Raw genomic sequence first — 18,013 nt, forward strand, 5'->3', positions numbered from 1 at the left:
TATGGCGATTAGGAATACACGCTCCCAATGTGCGTTCACTGCGATGTCGCCAAACACGGATGTGACCATCATGATGCAGTAAACAGAACCTGGATTCATCCAAAAAATGACGTTTCGCCATTCGTGCACCCAGGTTGTCGTTGAGTACACCATCGCAGGCGCTCCTGTCTGTGATGCAGCGTCAAGGGTAACCGCAGCCATGGTCTCCGAGCTGATAGTCCATGCTGCTGCAAACATCGTCGAACTGTTCGTGCAGATGTTTGTTGTCTTGCAAACGTCCCCATCTGTTGACTCAGGGATCGAGATGTGGCTGCACGATCCGTTACAGCCATGCGGATAAGATGTCTGTCATCTCGACTGCTGGTGATACGAGGCCGTTGGGATCCAGCACGGCGTTCCGTATTATCCTCCTGAACCAACCGATTCCATATTCTGCTAACAGTCATTGGATCTCGACCAACGCGAGCAGCAATGTCGCGATACGATAAACCGCAATCACGATAGGCTACAATCCGACCTTTATCAAAGTCGGAAACGTGATGGTACGCATTTCTCCTCCTTACACGAGGCATCACAACAACGTTTCACCAGGCAACGGCGGTCAGCTGCTGTTTGTGTATGAGAAATCGGTTTGAAACTTTCCTCATGTCAGCACGTTGTACGTGTCGCTACCGGCGCCAACCTTGTGTGAATGCTCTGAAATGCTAATCATTTGCATATCACAGCATCTTCTTCCTGTCGATTAAATTTCGCGTCTGTAGCACGTCATCTTCGTGGTGTAGTAATTTTAATGGCCAGTAGTGTAGAAGGTGTAATGTTTTCAGCATTGTATATGTTGAAATTTATTTTACCTATGCAAATGAAATGACACAATTTACTGGTCTCATACAGTCATGATTTTATGTATATATATTGAAGCAGCGAGTGAAAATTTGTCGCAAGAATCGAACCTTGGTTTCCTGCATCGGCAATTCTGTTTGTGTGTAAGCGAGAATTTAAAGTAGACTGGGGCAGCAGTGAGAATTTAAATCGGGGAGAGACGTGAACCAGGGTAATCCGTGCAAGGGTGTGAACCGCTGTGCCACGGTGGCTTGGTGGCTAACACACATGCCCAGTGAGCTGTAGACCCAGGTTCGATTCCCGGCCTTGGGGCAAATTTTCATTCTCACTTCAGTCTACATACATAAATTTTATTTTACCATGAGTGATATGTTATTACTTTTAATAATATCCTCACTATCAAACTTATTTATAAGTTTGAGGTTTAGTTCATAAAATCTAACATAAGGCTATTTTTTGTTCTTTGCTTGTTCTTTGATCTGAAGATGGTTGCTTAGCCAACTGAAACTAGTCATCACATTTTAATGTTTTATAAAGTACACAATCGAGACGATCATAAAAAAATTTTAAATGTTAATTTTGAGAAATATATCAGTAAACAGCTTTCTCATACAATAATTTATCCTCTCACATGTTAGTCACAGGAACTTTGATGCAAAAAATCACTTCAACTTTCTTAGCAAGATCTTCAAGCTCACAGCGCAGCCATCTTGCAGGGTCTTCCCCAGTTGCTAGTTGAATTGTACACACACTTGATATGCAGCAGCAAATGGTATACATCATCCTGTGAGTTAATATATGTAGTAGTGGGATCACTGTCATAGCACTCCACAGGTGCAAGAAGGCACTCGAAGTCGGCATATACAGCGAACGATACTCGCTTGCTGCAGAGAAATTCCTTAAATTTTAAGAATTTATTCGCCTCTGTAGATATATCGGGGCTTGTTTAGAGCAATCGTGCTGATGTATTTAGGCACCCAGGACAAATATGCCACAAACGCTTATATGCATTTAACTGGGCTGAAACTAGGTGCGACATGTTCTTTATCCAGCAGTAATATTGATTGTCATTATCAGAGGTGAGCAACAAATCTGAATGCTTGTGACACTGATCCGCGAAATGGAAACGTGTAGAGAACTGACAGTCTTATATGCAGTCTTGTTATCGCTACTCTTGTATTCACCCTGGCCTTATATGTGATTAGATATGTGTGGATTCTGCCTCTCAAAATTACCGATGTTCCGGTGTTTTATCTAGAATTCTATTCCATCATATGTGGAAACATCATACATGTCATATTTGCCAGCGCGCTCAGGATTTTGCTTAAAATTTTTCTCACATGGCAGAATGGACCATTCGAAGCAATGTTCATCATCAAGTAATATACTTTAGGAGGCGAACATATGAGGTCTACCATTACATGTGTAGATGTCCAGGTACCTGACACTATTTAGTGCTTTATTGGAATCTCTTTCTTCGAATGCCAAGGATATGGTCCATAAGTAGCTATAGATGTGTTACTCACACCATTCAGCGAGTGAGGTGCCCTGCCATGTCACGCCAGTTTTGCTTCACATATGTAAAACTTATGTCTCAGTTATACCATGCAGTTTACGAACTGTGAACTCACAGCATAACAACACTTTGCATTTAATGACGGGATATTAAGTGTTGTTTATGATCTTGACAACTCCATGTTCCCAAATGGATGTGCATGCATTTACGAACATGATTGGATCATGAAACCCAACCGGACTCTCGATTTGGGCATGTGATATCCCATTCCTAAGTGCAGCTTAAATAGCTGAATATTGTAAATCTGTGATTTGGCTTATCTCAGGCATTTGATTAGTAGAATGGACAGAGGGGCTACTACTGGCATTATTATTATTATTACTATTATTACAACTATACCTTCCGCCAGTGGGACTGCTTAACGATGGTTGAGGCATATGCCACCAGAAGCAGCTGGATTGCAGTGACAAGCCGACCTGTGATGAGGGTCTGGGCCCTGTTGGCGCAATGATGCATGCAGGCCGTGTCAGCGGTGCCTACCATGAACAGCAGAGCCGCAGCAGCTGTGAACAGATGTATGAAACACCGAGCATTGAAGTTGGAGGAGAAGGCAGCATTCATCCCTGCGGGCAGCCAGGCTGCAGAGATGAAACGCCAGGTGAAGACCGTGCTGGCAGTTGTTGTGCAGCATGCGTGCGCTGGGGAGGTGTTACCCACTGAGTAAGTTGTGAATTCGTGGGCCGTGGTGTCAAAAAGCCACGAGCTACAACAAGCAATAAGCACTTGCACGTATGTACGATATTAAACATAACAAGGTTGGCTTGGTTCAAATGGCTCTGAGCACTATGGGACTTAACATCTGAGGTCATCAGTCCCCTAGAACTTAGAACTACTTAAACCTAACTAACCTAAGGACATCACACACATCCACGCCCGAGGCAGGATTCGAACCTGCGACCGTAGCGGTCGCGCGGTTCCAGACTGACATAACAAGGTTAACAACTGACATAACAGATGGACTGATACTTAAGTGAGATGACAGTTAAGGCGCAGCTGCTGTCTGTGTTGATGAAAAGCCAGACTGTAATGATGTTGGTGGTATCAGGTAGGCATGAGCTGTGGCTGATATCTGTGCTTTAAGCGTTCTGACATTTTCATGCAACTCACACTCTTTTACATACCATTTAAATGTGTCTTCACATCCACAATGACGAATATGAACACCTTTATCGCCTGTTAGATGTAGTTTACAGTTGGACAGTGTTATACTCGGAACTACTTAACATGTCTCCAACCCTGTCTATGCAGCAGCCCAACATCCATTGCATAAGCTAATGGCGGAAAATAATTTGCATTTAGAATCGAAGTTGTTCCTTTTAGTGTCAAATTGAATGCCATTCCACTCTGTCCACATTTGGACTAATGTGCAGTACATGCTGTTCATACAGGGTGAATCACGAAGATATGCAAATATTTTAATATGTTATTCTACAAGAAAAACTAAAAAAAGTTCATATAAACAGAGGTCCGTAAATGTTTTGTTACAGAATTACAGCTAATAAAAGATTTTGCCTGAAATTTAGCAACTTCGCAAATACGAAACCATCGCAAAACTGTACGAGGTAAAAGTAAAGCACGATTTCCATTTATTTTGTTGTTACTGGTCTGGTGAATCTAGTAAAAAATGTCCCGGTCGTGTATCTGCAGTAGTTTTCCAGAACACCCAGAGAAGCAAAGATTATTATACAAGTAAATTTGTTTACTTTTCATTACGAATGTAGAAACGTTCTTGTCATTGTTGGTAACCGTTAGCGAATATTTTCAGTCGTTCCCTAACATTGAAACGAGTTAGATTCCTGTACTGTTCAGTGATAGAACATAATAACTACAGTGTATTTATGTGAAACCACATAGTAACTTTTGCAGTTTGTAGATTATTTATGAAAGAGGGATGCCTTTCAAATTTACGACAGAGGAATACACCGATATGGTGTTTATTTGTGGCAAATGGGATGGTTATGCTATGGCTGCAGTTGATGAATATCGCGTACGTTATTCAACACGGAGGATTCCGAATGTATGAAACAGTAGTGGAGTATTTCGAATGTTACGGGAGACAGATTCTCTGCCCAGCGTTCATAATCAGTACGAGCACTCGATGTGTGAACACGATGATGAGGATATTATGGGTGCTGTTCAGCGTAGCCCGGATACCAGCAGACCTGCGCGATGTATCCCTCAACAATTAGTCATTTCACAATCTATGGCCTACAGTGAAGTGCAATAATCTGTATCCTTACCGTAAACAAAAAGTGCATAATTTACATACGGGAGATCCTGCCCTTCATTGGAGTTGTGCAAGTGGTTAAATACTAATCGGCAGTTACACAAATAAGTTTTATTTACTGATGAGGCGCAGTTTACTCGAGATGGTATAAACAATTTACATAATGAGCAAGTATTCTTCTTCTTTGGCTGGTGCCTTGCCCCGCAGCGTCAGCACGGTTATGATCGGATCTGGCAAGGTTAGTTCTTAAGGGGCGGCTGGACGCCCTCCCTGCCGCCACCCCGTACCCCTCGGGACGGAAGTGGTGGACGCCAGCTGTCTGCCTCTGGTGTAATCCATGGAATAGAGCGAACATGTTCAGATATTTGCGAGTCGTGTAACTGAGGCGAAACGTGGGGACCAGCCCAGCATTCACCTAGCAAGGTGTTGAAAACCGCCTAAAAACCAAATCCAGGCTGGCCGGCTCACCGCCCGACGTCGGTAATCCACCGGGCGGATTCGGTCTGCCTCCGGCGCGCCTGCCTGAGTCCTGAAAGCAGTGCGTCAGCACTCTCGGCTGACCTGTCGGGCACATAACGAGCATGTGTGGTCTGAAGCAAACCCACGTACAACGGTGCAACGCAATTTCCAACAGCGATTTAGCATAAATGTGTGGTATAGTTCAATGAACACACACGTTATTCGGCCATTCATTTTCCCAGGACGTCAAACTGGTGAGACGTACTTACAGTTCCTTCAATAACAAATGCCCCCCTTACTCGAAGATGTTCCACCTCTTGCGCGATTGCAGATCTATTTTCGACATGACGGCCAGCTTCCACGCTTCACCGACGCCGTTACTACACATTTAAATGAACATTTTCCCCAGAAATGGATTGGTCGTGGTGCTACACTTCTGTGGTCACCCAGATCGCCCAGTTTAACACCAAAGAATTTTTGTGTCTGGGGATGGATGAAAGACATATTTTATGAGGACAAAAGTCAATACACATGAGGCATTACTTGCTCGCATTATGAATGCAGTAGTCGAAATTAAAAATAACCCTATGAAACTGAAACGAGCCACAAAATCTGTTCATACACGTGCAGCTAATTGCACTGAACTCTGTGGAGACATTTTTGAACATTTATTGTGAATGTATTGTGAAACTGTTGTACGTACACTGTACAACTTCCTTAACACTGAGCTCTGTATTTTCCAGTTTAACATGAATTCACGTGTGCTACGGTATTAATAAAAGTAGATTATCTGACACATTCATACAGTTTCAGTTAACAATATTACCATCATTTTCACCAAAATTAAATTCTTTACAGCTTCTGTTGTAAACTTTGTGCAACTATCTGGAGTTTAAAATACAAATTGAGCCCTGTAGTTAATAAATTAAAAATTTTACGAAATTACTTCTTTGCTTCTCCGGATGTTCTGGAAAACTACACCAGATACACATCTGGGACATGTTTTATTAGATTCACCAGATCAATAAAAACAAAATAAATGGAAATCGTTCTTTATTTTAACCTTGTACAGTTTTGCGGTGGCTTCATATTAGTGAAGTTGCTAAATTTCAGGCAAAATCTTTTATTAGTCGTAACTCCGTAACTAAACATTTGCGGACCTACGTTTATATGAACTTTTTTCTTTAGTTTTAGTTGCAGAATAATATTAAAATAGTTACATATCCTCGTGAGTCACCTTGTATGTGTAACTCTTCCTCTTCACATGTGTCATGAGGAACATAATGCACAAGCATCCACACAGATGTGTACTGAAATTTATAGTCTTTATTCAGATCGTTCTTAACATATGCCATGCAATGTGCTCCGCAGCCTTTCTCAACATCTAAATTTACAATTGCTGGCCGCTGTGGCCGAGCGGTTCTAGGCGCTTCAGTCGGGAACCGCGCTGTTGGTACGGTCGCAAGTTCGAAACCTGCCTCGGGCATGGTTGTGTGTGATGTCCTTAGGTTAGTTAGGTTTAAGTAGTTCTAACTTCGACTGCGCAATAGAAGGTAACGATACTCTGACGAAGAATGATGATATTCGAATGGTTTGTTTTATGCACCGAGAGAAATGTATCTTACGTAAAATACAGGCACACTTTTTCTCATTAATGTGACTACTTCTACATCTACATCCATACTCCGCAAGCCACCTGACGGTGTGTGGCGGAGGGTAAGTGTGGTTGATGAACTGTTTCGAAAATGTTGAATTTGAAGATCCTGTTGGGATTGTGTGGGAGTAAAATATTCTCTATTATTTTGACTGCTAAACCCGACATTTTTTTAATTTTTAAGAAACTGTATTATTCTAGCAGAGGTCTTAATATTGCCAAAGGTCTGCATTTTTCTCTTCTTTCTAAAAGGAATTCAGTGTTCTCCTTTCCATATTTTGTTTATAGTAGTGTACAAGCTATGGATGCTCCCTCGTTTAAAATGTACTTACAGTTAACGGCAGAACATTTGAAGAATGAGACAGAACGGGGCTCGAGCCTGAATTTCCCGCTTACTGCGAGCAGCCGCCTTAACCACTTCGGCTGTCCGCGCGCGCTCCGTGAATCGAACCAAATTTCCATACAGCACACTGCCTACATCCTGATATCGTAGTCTACAGGTTTTGTCATCTGACATACAGAAGTCTGGGTCGGCCCATGGAGCATGCTTGGGTAGCCGAAGTGGTTCAGACGAGTACTCGCGATAAGTGGGAAATTCGGGTTCGAGTCTCAGTACGGCATAGCTTTTCACATGGCACGAATGAATAGAAGATATATACCCAGTACAGTTGATGTTAAGAAATTCGCAGTCAGCGAATTAATTTTGAAAATATTTCATACGGCTGTGGATCGTCAACAGTGCCTGTTGTTTTAGACGTGCATGTAAAGAATTAAGTCTCCCACGGAAGAGGGCAAGGTAGAGATACTCCTCTCTTCCCACATAAACGGAAAGAGCCTCTGCTCTGCACAGTTATAGCTGCACAAGTATTCTCTTGCTGCTAACTGCGTCCTGGTGCCGAAAATTTCACTTTTTCAAAAAACAATAATCAGTTGTCTGTAATGAAAGACAATGTAGAAGTTACTGGGGCGTTGATCATGAGCGCCGGTATACTGCAGCGTCATTGCTGAAGTTTTTCCCTCTGTAAGTGGCACTTTCCATGTCAGGAGATTCCACTTTTTCTGTAGTCACTTTAAGAGCGTCATTTCGCGCAGTATGTCCTAATACTCCTGGGAAGATATTGAGCTCCACTTTGTGTCTTGGCAGTCTTCAGCAGTGCTGTCACCTTATACGGTATCTACTAACGATAAACATGCCGGAGAGATCAGTTTTGTACAGTGTATCGGAGCCGGCCGCTGTGGCCGAGTGGTTCTAGGCGCGTAAGTCCGGAACCGCGCTGTTGCTACGGTCGCAGGTTCGAATCCTGCCTCGGGCATGGATGTGTGTGATGTCCTTGGGTTAGTTAGGTTTAAGCAGTTCTAAGTCTAGGGGACTGATGACCTCAGATGTTAAGTCCCATTGAGCTCAGGGACCATTTGAACCATTTGAGTGAATCGGAGACATGCGATAAACGAATCATCGGCCCATCTAGCTCCCGTTCAATGCTCTACGTCTCATCTGCGAAATTTTCCTTATTTCAACCTCCTTCTGATCACGTGAGATTTTCAGAGTGACTTGGCATCTAGCACACTTGTTTTCAAGGCTACTGCTCTGCGTCGAAACACCATGACACAACACCAACTTTCAGCACGAAGATTTTGCCTCGGAAAAGCTCTTTCTTTTCAGAGCTTTTCGTCGATTCAAATCTGGCTTACCCGAATCGGAAATCGTTACGGAAGTCTCGCTTGGGTTCTCTCTGTGCTCGAATGGCTATGTCTAAGCCAAAACTGACAGCAAAAAACTGGGTTGGTTTTAGATAGTCTCGCAAGGAAATACATAGTCCTATTATATAAAATATTTGACTGCTCACACTTGACTGTTTGTTTTTATTCACTCACTGCACTACTTTTTCGGTTCCTCCCTTCGTCCCTGATAAGAAACTAACGTACGAACCCACGACGTGTCTTGCTTCGTATACCCCGACCAATGGGTAGCTCACCAGTGGCGAATTCCGGATCATACCAAAAATTCCAGAAATACCAAAAAGGCTTCGGATGGTCCACTATGATCCAGAACATTCCTTAACATGGGACTGTTCGGGAATGTTCCAAAATGATCTGGAATCTTCCCGAATGTTCCAGACTATTCGCGAACATTACACAACATCCCGGAACATTCTGGAATGTTGAGGAATGCTCTCGAATGTTCTAGAGCGCTCTCGAATGATCTATAATGTTCTAGAAATTTCTAGAGGACCAAACTTCCCAGCCCTTATATCTTCAAAAAAGGCCCTTCAGGTAAAAACGGGAACCTTCTTCACGGATTGGGGACTGAGGGCTACCACATCATACAACTCTCTTGACTCCCAGGACTCGTTCCTAAGTTTCAGCGGCACGCACATTGTACACTTACTGTTATAATATGCGAAGGTTAGAACTTAAATAGTGGCAGCTATTTATTCACAACCGACACAAAAGAGTTACATGTTTGCACCTGTTACTGTCCACACAAGCCGTGTACCTCCTTCCTGATGGAGTCACTGGAACTGATCGGCTGTCGGACACCCTCCATCTAATAGCCGCTGCTCATGCATGGTTGTTTACATCTTTGGGCGGGTTTATTGATATCTCTGAACAGTCAAAGGGACTGTGTCTGTGATACACTATCCACAGTCAACGTCTATCTTCACGAGTTCTGGGAACCGGGGTGATGCAAAACATTTTTGATGTATGTTTTATTCGTATTTTCGTCACACATGGTTTATGTTTTGGACTCGAATTCTCAACACAGTAGATATCCTGTGACAATAGCCTAACCATCGCTAAAAGGAAAAACCAGAAGTGTAAAATGAGGAAGAATATGGCAACGTGAGCAGTAGTAATGTGGTGAACCACTATGGCAACAATAGTACAGGAGGTGTGGAATAAATCTGGAGAGGCCTTTGAATGATATTGGGACACTAAACGCTAGTAACAAACGTAAGAAATAAATGTAGACAAACAAACGTCCACATGTCCTGGGTAAACTCGGACCTTGTCCTCCGGTTAACTATAATACACTCACGGTTCTGATTGTGGAAGGATGAGTGTAACTGAGGTGGTATCAACGTGGTTTATGGCTTATGTCAGACACAGCATATTATTGTACTGTTGATTTACCTTTCTTGTCAAGCTGATGACGTCGAAGGTGTCGAGCACAGCGCTTACCCTCCAATGTGAGCCTAGCTACAGCTGCACAGGTTTCAGCTAACACCTCCAGTGTGCGGATAAAGCGACAGGCTATCCACACGTGCCACATATATGGCACATTTATGAGTGTTTGATCATCCTGCATCCACACGACAGCGATTAAGTCGCAGTATTTCTAGATTCGAGCTCTGGACCCAATAAATACATGGCATTTAGAGCCAATTAACAACAGCCTGACATACATTATACACTCCTGGAAATTGAAATAAGAACAGCGTGAATTCATTGTCCCAGGAAGGGGAAACTTTATTGACACATTCCTGGGGTCAGATACATCACATGATCACACTGACAGAACCACAGGCACATAGACACAGGCAACAGAGCATGCACAATGTCGGCACTAGTACAGTGTATATCCACCTTTCGCAGCAATGCAGGCTGCTGTTCTCCCATGGAGACGATCGTAGAGATGCTGGATGTAGTCCTGTGGAACGGCTTGCCATGCCATTTCCACCTGGCGCCTCAGTTGGACCAGCGTTCGTGCTGGACGTGCAGACCGCGTGAGACGACGCTTCATCCAGTCCCAAACATGCTCAATGGGGGACAGATCCGGAGATCTTGCTGGCCAGGGTAGTTGACTTACACCTTCTAGAGCACGTTGGGTGGCACGGGATACATGCGGACGTGCATTGCCCTGTTGGAACAGCAAGTTCCCTTGCCGGTCTAGGAATGGTAGAACGATGGGTTCGATGACGGTTTGGATGTACCGTGCACTATTCAGTGTCCCCTCGACGATCACCAGTGGTGTACGGCCAGTGTAGGAGATCGCTCCCCACACCATGGTGCCGGGTGTTGGCCCTGTGTGCCTCGGTCGTATGCAGTCCTGATTGTGGCGCTCACCTGCACGGCGCCAAACACGCATACGACCATCATTGGCACCAAGGCAGAAGCGACTCTCATCGCTGAAGACGACACGTCTCCATTCGTCCCTCCATTCACGCCTGTCGCGACACCACTGGAGGCGGGCTGCACGATGTTGGGGCGTGAGCGGAAGACGGCCTAACGGTGTGCGGGACCGTAGCCCAGCTTCATGGAGACGGTTGCGAATGGTCCTCGCCGATACCCCAGGAGCAACAGTGTCCCTAATTTGCTGGGAAGTGGCGGTGCGGTCCCCTACGGCACTGCGTAGGATCCTACGGTCTTGGCGTGCATCCGTGCGTCGCTGCGGTCCGGTCCCAGGTCGACGGGCACGTGCACCTTCCGCCGACCACTGGCGACAACATCGATGTACTGTGGAGACCTCACGCCCCACGTGTTGAGCAATTCGGCGGTACGTCCACCCGGCCTCCCGCATGCCCACTATACGCCCTCGCTCAAAGTCCGTCAACTGGACATACGGTTCACGTCCACGCTGTCGCGGCATGCTACCAGTGTTAAAGACTGCGATGGAGCTCCGTATGCCACGGCAAACTGGCTGACACTGACGGCGGCGGTGCACAAATGCTGCGCAGCTAGCGCCATTCGACGGCCAACACCGCGGTTCATGGTGTGTCCGCTGTGCCGTGCGTGTGATCATTGCTTGTACAGCCCTCTCGCAGTGTCCGGAGCAAGTATGGTGGGTCTGACACACCGGTGTCAATGTGTTCTTTTTTCCATTTCCAGGAGTGTATATGTCTGCAATATGCACTTTGAGTACAAGTGATTTTTGCTTCCCTTTCCTTTTCTTATTCTCGAAATTGGCATTTGACTATTAAGCCAAACAGTCAATCACTATGTTTTATCGTCATCATTATTATTCATCATAATCGTTTACTATCTGAGTACAAAAACGACAACTAAATTCGAACTGGCGATCTCCATCTTACCGTCTTATTTCCACCTGCAACAGGAATACAGCGAAACAGACATTTTCTCTCTGTTTAGATGTATATATTTTAAAGAAGCACGTGTCTGCTATAGAAGGTAACTACCGGCATTTAGCAACTTTAAAGTACAGCTATCAATTGTTTGTTCAAATTCGAGCAATTCACGTACGAGGTACTTCAGATATGTGTATTCAGGATCGCACACAGAGACACACAGACGAACACATGTGAGGACAAAATCTTTCGCATTATGAGGAGGATTAGAACCCGCGACCTCCGAAGAAGCGTGTCCTCAGTCCAGAGCCACACACGCTTATGGCCAGACTTAAAAACGGCGAGAAGTTTTGAATAGCTCTTCCTTCACGTTGTCGCCATTGCTGCTCCTCTTGAAGGAACATATGTTTGCTTCCTCCGCAGGCATGCGAATAAGAACGGCAAGCAGAAATCACATCGCAGGAAGTCTGTTGCAGTGGCTCACTGGGAGTATTCAGTTCGAGACATAATCGCCGCTCTCACTGAGAAAGGCGGGTTTTCAGTTACACGAGTGCTGGCAAAGACAGGATGCGGAATACTGTTGGAAGGGGCACTACCCACAAAGTTCGCAGCTCAGACGGGAAAGGTCTGAGCACACACCAGGAGTGTGTAAGACCCGACAGTTCTCTTCCCGCAGGCGAAGCAGTTTCGACGAGAGCCCCACTTCCTCAGCACCAGCGACACACTTCTCTGAAGGCTGAGGGAAGCTGGACTGCACGTACGAGGATTCGTTGTGAAACAGGAACTCAGCGAAGAAAATGATATACACCGGCAGGAATTTCCAGAGCTCTATCTGAACGCGGCGTGGGAAGGAGTAATTTTTGCTGAGAAGAAGGAGTTTTCCTCAAGCAACTATAGTCCGAGAGTGGTTTACAAATGGTTCAAATGGCTCTGAGCACTATGGGACTTAATATCTGAGGTCATCAGTCCCCTAGGCTCAGACCTAACTAACCTAAGTACATCACGCACATCCATGTCCGAGGCAGGATTCGAACCTGCGATCGTAGCAGCATCGCGGTTCCGGACTGAAGCGCCTAGAACCACTCGGCCACAGCGGCCGGCAGTGGTTTACACACCGAGAAGGACAAGACATCGTGATTACGTAGCGACGAAAAGAAGTGGGCGGGTATCGGTTTCCTTTTGAGGATAGATTTCTGTGAGAGGACAAGGAGAACACACAATTGAAGGAACTCTTGATAGGAGGCAGCATGCCTGATAACGAAATAAGTGATGCTGTCTTGAATGTAATGATAGTGAAGGAGACTTCACGGTACTGGAAGATCATTCTCTCGTGCGCAAGTCCACATTAATTCAGCGGCATCTGCCCCACACGCGCATTAACGTCGTGGACTAGCCACCAGAGGCTGCTGGTATTAATCCAGTGGAGAACATGTGGGCAGAGGAAGCATCAGCGAGAGCTAGTGGAAGATCATTTGGCAATAGAAAAGTAGCGAAACAGAGATAGTAGAATATGAGTTAATTTTCCTTTCAGTTACATTTTTAATTGAAATATGTTTCTTTTAAAACAAATTTTTATACATAACATTTTTCTTTTATTGCTCTTTCCCTACATACCTGAAAAGTAATTAATTAAGTGGTCCTTTTAAAGCTATTTTTGTTTTTCAAATTCAGCTCTATCTTCTGCTTGATTGCTACCCCTTTCTTCTAACATTTATTCACCTTTGATTACCTCTCCTACTTCTCTTTCCACCTCTCTCTTATTTCTCTTACACTCTCATCTGACTAGCCTGTCAGTCCACCCTCTCAAAATTAATAAACATATCAAGCCGTTTTCTTTGTAATTATACTTCTTCTTGTTATTGCTCCCTCTGCCACATCCCTTCATTAGTTCCCTCCTCTCTAATTCCGCCCAAAACCTATCGAAGAGTTTTCCTTTAAATACCCTGTTTCATTACCCATCCTTCGTTCTGAAACCATCCTTGTCTTATCCGTTTTCTCTATTCCCTAAGTTAAAATAACTGTGACATATATTTCTACAAGATCTACTTTTCAGCCTTTTATTTTGCACTTCTTCTCTCCTCCCTGTTCCATGCTCCCTCCCTCCTACTCTTCTCTCTGTCTTTCTCCGACTGTCTGGGATTGGATAAGCTACATTTCGAGTACAGGGGAACTGAAGCAACTACATGTTATTTCCCTGTGCCTGGCATGCTTGTCCATCAGCAGTTTCCGACTTCTGAAGTCGTGCTGTGTTTCAGTACAGAGGTGCGAGAGCACATTATGGCGTTAGCTGCCAGTAGTGATGGCTGGCCGGCAGTTTGGTACTTCAACATAGGGACGTGGAAAGTGGGTACGTAGAAGAAGCTGCCGTTGTTAATCCAAGGCAGCTCTTCGTGAAAATAACTAGCGGTCGAAGTTTCTTTAAAACGAGAATGATCTGTGTTGTTTCCATGAGATCTGATGTGCTAGGTTTCCTGTGACTCTTTCTTGCTTTGAACATTTGTCATGAGAATTTTTCTTTGTTCACAATACTAATGACATTGCAGGTCCTAGCTGGTTGTAAGGCGGGGAAACTTAAGTGGAGACCGCTAGTGTTGTATGATTCCTGTTCAATGGTAGGAATTTGTAACTTAACGTAATGTTTTAACTTTGTCACAGAGCTGATGGAAATGTACAGGTGGTAACATTTTTGTCCTTGTTTCGTGAGTCAAGGCGAGGTTGGTAACCCTTGTCGGTAACACGCAAGCGTTGGAATTTGATGCGGGTACTCTGATAATTTTTTCTCGAAATAACGTAACTGCCTCATATACTGAGATTGCACACCTTATCGCAACGGAACTGGGTTGACGATCCTCACAGTAACCACGAACTGCGAAAGTAAAAAAAACGTTTATTACGTGTATTAGCTGTTTTTCCATCACTTAACGGACAATTCAGCTAATAGATGAACTACCTTCGGTGACTGAATGTTTAATATGTCTCATTCTCACACTATCAAAAACCTTTGCTTTAGCATTTTTTTTTTGGACTTGTAGTCCGGGGTGATATGTTCAATGCAGCATCACCGGTCTATTGCGGTCTAACTGTGTTGGGTAAATTTCCACAGGGCAGTGACTGCGTCACTGCAATTCACTTTGGAGGTGTGGCGGTGGGACTTGTAGTCCCGTACCACCCTCTGACGGTGATAGTACTGCAGGAGTCAGGCAGAAAATTTTGCGTGGCGGTGGGACTTGTCGTCTTGCGACGGACTATTAATACGACGATAAATGTAAAATACCTGCGCGAGAGATAAATATTCTGTGGAATTTAAGCATCTCCCTGCGAACTTGATAACAAAGATGTACGGACTGTATTAAGCTACGGCAAAGAGATAATTATTCCATGTTGGACATTGGAAGAGAGATGTTCTACGTCGGATGGAGAGGAGATTGTTGTTGTAAGCCGCCATTAAGGCAGTAATCTATGTTTTTGGTATTGAAGAAAATAAATACATATAAAAGCACAAAAGGAGTATCAGGTGTGTAGAGTTCATAACCCTTAATCATTTCAAAAGAAACATTCATTGATTATAAAGACGCTAGTCGTTCGGAAGTGTTGTGTGATTTGATGGTGCGAACCTGCAGTTTTACACCGTTTTGGGATTCGTCGAGAATATTTCTCCGAAGACCTAAATAATTTCACGGACTAAAGTTGGGCGCCACAGTCCATACACATGACAGCGCATAGCACTTGGCCGTACCGATCGATATCTTTATCGATTTCAGGTGGAGAAGTTCCAGCAAGGAGACTCAACGACATCTGCTGCTGCGAAACGCATATGATATTTCCGTATTCTTTAACTTATGGAGAACAGTAAGCTATGTAGACTTCATAACCACCGCAAACATAATTAAAAGGACTCAAATAAAAGCAGCAAGCAGTAAAAAGGAATCGGTAAAGCAAACCATAAATAAAAATCAATTAATAATAATACTCAATCACATTAATAAAACGCTCATTAAATAATACAGAGAATAAAAATAAGAACTTTAAACAGTCTTTGATCACAATATAAATTCCTTTGACGATGGCCGGTTTCAGTCAGTCATGGCCATCTTCAGACCTGTTCTACACCATGTCCTAATGTGACAAAGCCGTAATTACTGACTGAAACCGGTCATCGTCAAAGGAATTTATATTATGATCAGAGACTGGAATAAAAGAACATTTGACAGTATTGGATCACTGTTCAGCTGGTCAAACGATTTCGTTTATCTACTGCTAAGCTTTTCAGCTTCATCTCTTCATCAGAGGGTTTAGCTTAAACAGAAAGTAATACGCAACACAGCTTTAGATTATGTCCAGGAACCTAATTTATATTTCATCCACAGGCTTGGGCTGCAAGTAGGGTTGACCTTCGGCAACCATTGTTTATCGCTTCAACGACAAGATCTCAGACTGCCACAGACGACATTAAGCTGTCTACCTACTTAACAAATTATTCAATACCATTCAATATTCCATCTAATTACGTATTCACAACAAAATTTGAATTTAGTTGGCTGAAGCAGAAAAATGCTGGTGTTAACAAGTGTGCAATTCAGGTATTTCATAAGTTTTTTGCCTTCGGATCCAAAATGCACCGAATCGGGTTTATGACGGATCTTACATGCAGAGTTTTTCTTAAGATTTCATTATCCATTTTCGGTCTCGCAGTTTAAAGAGGAGGAAAAACGCAGATGCAGTACACTGGTCCTGCAAACAGCTTGGAACCCGCAGCTAATACACAGTACATCGATCACTTCAGACGGCAGTCACATTACCACTGTTCTAGCGACCCACTGCCGTGTTCGGTGTTCTGTCATGGCTAATATAGACAGACTGTGATCCTGTTGTGTTCAGGGATCGTTGAATATAGACAATAGAGAAAATAACAACAGTGGCGAAACCCGTTGTTTTATTACAGCAGTTCTGGAAACATTAGCACTACACATTTACATACCATACAACAACAGATGACATTAGTTCAAAGTGTCACGCAGTAAACACGACAACTGCATATGAAGCCTTACAATTGATGACCATAATATAAGGTAGAAATTTTGCATTTTAGTGCTCCAGAATATGGCAGAGGACACTTTTTCTGAGCGATTCATACTTTCGAATGAATCGGTGTTTCGTATAACGTAAGAATTTGGGGATCACAAAATCCTGGCGTCGTCGTCGAACATGAAAGAGACTCACCGAAACCGAATGTGTTTTGTGTGTTTCTGTTCACAAAGTTTTGCAGAGGAAACTGTGACAGGAATGTCGTACCTGGACATGTTGCAAAACTGGTTGTGTCCTCAACTTCACGAAGCTTCCAGTGGTTTTGTTTTTATGCACGACGACGCCCCGCCTCACTTTCACCTTTTTTGAGGTGCGGCATTACTCAACACCACCCATCCCATAAAGCTGAACTGGAAGAGGTGGACAACATCTTGTTCATTGGTTTTGGCCTCCCAGGTCACCAGAACTCATACCTTGCGATTTTTTTTTTTCCGTGGAGGAGCATTTAACAGAGTTTTTGTCCCACCAATAGCTGCTACTCTACAAGAGCTGAAAAACTGAATTGCTGAAGGTGTAGATTCAGTAGAGAGGGGTCTGTTGATTTGTGTGTGGCATGAAAGGACTATCGTTTCGATGTTTCTTGAGCAACGCATGGCGCTAATGTCGAATGTATCTCTTAGTGTCTGTGCGAACGTAAGACTTTGAACCTTCCTCCATACAGAGACATGTGCAATATGTTTCTATCTTTCATAGTTTCTCTGTAATAAACAATTTAAATCTTTCTTTTTGAATCACCCTGTACTATATAGCTGGAATCACGAACGATGGCGGACGAGTATAGGCGTGTTGAGCGCCGACTACGTCACGCATTCCCCGGCAGCCAAAGAGCGTTCAGCAGTGCTCTGAGCCCTGTGCTGTGAATGCCGTAGCTAACGCGAGCATTAAACGTGATCGTAGCGAGTTGTTTAGTGAATTTCGATTCCGTTTGTTGCGAGCTGTCATCGCTGGTTATGAGGTAAGTAATAAATTCTGCATAAGCAAGCGAGAGACATAGTTTGCAGCATATACGCTTGCTTCAAACTGAAAGCACGCGCATGCGCGTACCGCAACTGTTGCACGGGATCGTCAACAATGCAATCTCCGCCCGTGCCTCGACGTGCGCGAACCGCCATCGTTCGTGGATCGGACCGAAGCACAGCCGACGG

The sequence above is a fragment of the Schistocerca cancellata genome, chromosome 7 (genome assembly GCF_023864275.1).
Source record: "Schistocerca cancellata isolate TAMUIC-IGC-003103 chromosome 7, iqSchCanc2.1, whole genome shotgun sequence".
Classification (NCBI taxonomy): Eukaryota; Metazoa; Arthropoda; class Insecta; order Orthoptera; family Acrididae; genus Schistocerca; species Schistocerca cancellata.